The sequence below is a fragment of the Macaca fascicularis genome, chromosome 9 (genome assembly GCF_037993035.2).
Source record: "Macaca fascicularis isolate 582-1 chromosome 9, T2T-MFA8v1.1".
Taxonomy (NCBI): domain Eukaryota; kingdom Metazoa; phylum Chordata; class Mammalia; order Primates; family Cercopithecidae; genus Macaca; species Macaca fascicularis.
In genome coordinates this window covers 130,145,388-130,149,557 of record NC_088383.1, presented here as the reverse complement: position 1 = coordinate 130,149,557, position 4,170 = coordinate 130,145,388, and positions in this window count along the sequence as shown.

Genomic DNA, 4,170 nt, shown 5'->3' with positions numbered 1-4,170 from the left:
TGTTGGAGTCAAATGGTGCCTAGCTCCCATCAGAGAGATTTTAGGCATATCCTTGTCCTTCTTTGAGTTATGGTCTTCTTATCTGAATACAGGAAACAAACAAAACCTCAGAAGTTATTGCAAGAATTAATTTAGGCTACGTGGAGCAGGGCTTGGCAAATATTTTCTATGAAAGGCCAGATAGGCCTTGCAATCTGTCTGGTCTCTGCCACAACTACTCAATTCTATTGTTGCCAAAAGCAGTCATAGACAGTATGTAAATAAATGGGCATGGTTGTGTTTCAATAAAACTTTATTTATAAAATAGGTAGCAGGCTGGATTTGGTTTGTGGGTTGTACTCCTGATGTAGAGCATCTGGATCAAAATCTGGCACATGCTAGGTATGAAGTAGAAGCCATTATTATCATCATTATTATAATTAGTACTTCTGTTACTACTCTGCTGATTCTACTATTTATGGCTGTGTGATTGTAAGCAGCCACGATTGATTGATGGTGTAAAAATAAAGTGAGATACACATATAATTATAACAAAAATAATCAAAAGTAATAGAGTTATTCTTACTCTAACCAACACTTAAAGAAGGCTTACCATGTGCAGTCGGTCTTCTAAGCACATTACACATATTAACTCTTTAGCCTTTTAAGCACATTACACATATTAACTATTGAACCTCAGGTAGATTTTATTGTTATCCCCCTTCTGCAGGTGAGAAAAATGAGACAAAAAGATCTTAATAACTTGTCAAAGCATATAACTAGGATTCAAACCTAGACAACATTCAAACCTCAGAGCCCATAACTCATTTCTTTCCTTCCTCTTCAAGTGTGAGGCCTTCCTGAAGATTTGGGGACTGTGGCATTGCTCAGTCTGTTGAAGGGTTGGACCGTGGACCTGGTCATATCCTCAGCTTGGGCAGATTCTTCTCCACTGGTGCTTAGCTCCCTGTCCTTGACTCTGTTTGCTGGCCAGTGTGGGAGATGTTTTGGGCACAGCTAATTACGTCTGAGCACCTGGGCAGCTCTCATTTACTGGTGCTAATTAAATGACTTCAGTGCTAGTGGTACCCATTACCTAGCTGATTACTTTTACTCTGCTATTAACAGTGAAATTACTGAGCCTGGAAAAGGTCTGTTGGGAAAGAAATAACTCTTATTTGGGTGGGATGATTATTTCATTTTTACTATATATTACGTCCTTTTAAACAAACAACCTTTAGACATCATTTCATTTTGGAAACCTCTTTACCAATCCCCAAATCCAAAATTTGGCAGAATTTGGTGATGATAAAATTTCCACTTCAAGTAAAATTTTAATTTCTCATGGATTTATTGCCATTTTCCATGGCAGGGCGTATTTCCCTTTGAATTTAGAGCACTTCTCCTTCGAATGTCTCTCCAGAGACCAGGATGTGTGTGGATCTGAGAGACCAGGGGATGGACTTTGCTCTCTCCCCAGTGACCTCACAATGGCAAATTAAACCAGGAAAGTAAAACAATCAGTTCCTTTCTAGAGACGTTGTAACATCAGCCCTGGGAAAGGAGAAACAGCCATGCCCTCCTGTTGGCAGCAAGTTGAGCAACATGATCTCACGGGTCTTTTCCATGTGTGACATATGATTCATACATATATATGAGTGCAGTTCTCAGTGAGCCAGGCCAATGGGGGAGAATAAACCTTGTTTCTTTCCATTTGACTCCCATATTTATAGGCAGGGGTCTTTGGGCTCTCTACATTTTTTGTTGAACACATTTGGAGAGATTATTTTTTCTGTGCATGGTGGGTATTCTCTTTGCGGTCACGCACTCTGCTGTTTCAAAAACCAACCCTGGGCGATCTTCCTCTGCTGGGTTTATTTGGAAATATCTGCATCCTCAGTGCCACTCACCCTTCAAAGCTGGAGAAAGCCGCTAGCCAAAAGCCAGATGGCATTTCTGTGCCGGTACACTCCCAGATGCACCAGGTGGCAGGGAGAAAGATGGAGGCAAGGTTTATGGAGGAGATCAACGAAGACAGGAGAAAAGGGAGTGCTCTGGATAAAAATAGCTCATGTATGAACTCCCGTCCCCCACTCCTTAATGATTTCTCTGCTGATGGTGTTTGGCTCTCAGAGGAGCAGTGGGCGCCGAGGATGGTTACTCAACTGGAGAGAAGTGGAGGGAACCCGCCTGCCAGGTGGGTTTTCCAAGCCTGCACGGCTCTAAACTTCTCCACATGTGAACAAGTGTTTACAGTTTTAAAGATGTGTTGAGTAATTGCACATGCGAGATAGCTCCCCTTTAATGCGCCCAGCATGTTCCACGGCTTTCTACGAGAACACCCTGGTTGACAATGAAATTGTTTGCCTTCTCTGTGTTGAGGCTTAAGGAGGTACTGGTTTGTGTTGAGATATAATTGGTAGCACTTGTGCCTTTGTAGTTCTTTTTTTAGCTACTGAAAATTACTGCCTTAATCCACTCTTTGCTTACCCGGATTACCATGGAAGCCCCACAGAGCCCCCTTCACATCAGAGATTCTTAAAACTTATTTTGATGCTCACATAACATTTCAAGATGCTGGATAGAAAACAAAAACAACAATAGCATTAATTCCCTTTTAATTTCTCTCAATTTTCAAAAAATCTGAATCACTATAAAATCATATAATTGTTCTTTTGCTATTTAAAAATCATCAAAAACCCTCCTGTTTTTACAGATGGGTTTCCCCACCTCCACCCCTTCTCTTAATTATTCCTTGCTCTCTTTATTTTCATGGGAAAATAGCTGGTGTCACCTCAGGGAGACAGGCAGGGCATTCTGCTTTGCTTGTTATTTTTTAGAGAGTTCTTTGTCTTCTCTCTGGCTTCCAGCAAAGCACAGCCAAAATAGTTTGGCAGATCACTTTGCATTAGTAAAACTCTGCGTCAGCCATAACCAAGGCCTGGAGTAAAGAACTAATGTCAACTTGCAAATACGTTGGAGAAACATCTCGAGATCCACAAACATCTTCCCCTCAGCTCTCAGATGGGATTCCATGAACAAGCAAGACTGATGGGTGGCTGAGATGTTACCTGCTTGCCAGTCCTTCACCTGCCCCAGGATCTCCCCATCTCAGTGGCAAATGATGGAACTTCACCATCTGGCTGCTTCCTATCAATAGTTCCAGGGCTGCATATTTCCAACTCGAAAACCTTTTTACTACTGTTTTGCAGTTTTCCCAACTGAGCACTTCGGCATCTGAGAAAGAGACTCTGAGAGGCACGGCCCTGTGAAGACTGAACTCTCCCTCCTAGTTGGCCAGCTCTGCCCCTGCTCCGGACTCACTGTGGACACCACCTTCATTCTTCCTGTAGGCCTTCTGCAGGAAGTTAGACAGGGACATCCTCACCTGAGAGATGTTATGTGGAGAAGACCTATGATTTCCCAAGTCTTTTCAACATTTGAGTCTGAGCTTCTGTCTGGCTGGAATCAGACATTAATTACATTTAAATAAGAAGTAAAATCGTATTAACACTTCTTGCTTTCATCCAAATGTTTTCCATGAGGCTGCACTGCCTCTCTTCCTCCTAAGCCAGGGTTAGGGCAGCCTATAGATGAGTTTTTCTGTTAGTAGAATGGTCTGGTGGCAGCGACAACTGGAGAAGCCCCTGGCTTTTCCTCCCACTGCATCCCACTCCCATAGCTGTAGCAGTGGAATTGGGATGCTGATTACTCCAGGATAATTATTTGTTGCTTTGCCATTTTGTGGGATTCTTGAGGATCATTTCTGTGGTTGCTCACTTTTGTGCACCTCTGATTTTTATGTAGAGTAGGTGCTCAATAAATATTGTTTGACTAAATTCGATATTCTCTTTGAAGTGGTGCTTATTTCTGATTGGCATTAATCCTAGAACTGGCACTAAAGATAAAATTCCTGCAGCATGGCATAGAGGTGCAAGGGCTATATTGGAAGCAAGAAGCGTAGACATGGCCTTGGAGGGTCTGTAGACAGTTGGCAGAGCAGTTGGGACCAGGTGCTCCCACACAGAGGATGCTGGTGATGCATAGGCAAGGCTGGAAGGTCTAGAAAGGATATAGAAGAATGCAGGCATCCATTTATTCATCAGCAGGTGTTGGGTGTCTGGGAGAGGGGAGCAGATACTGGCTGGGGTCCTGCGGTCCCACAGTGAACAGGAGAAAAGCAAACACTCT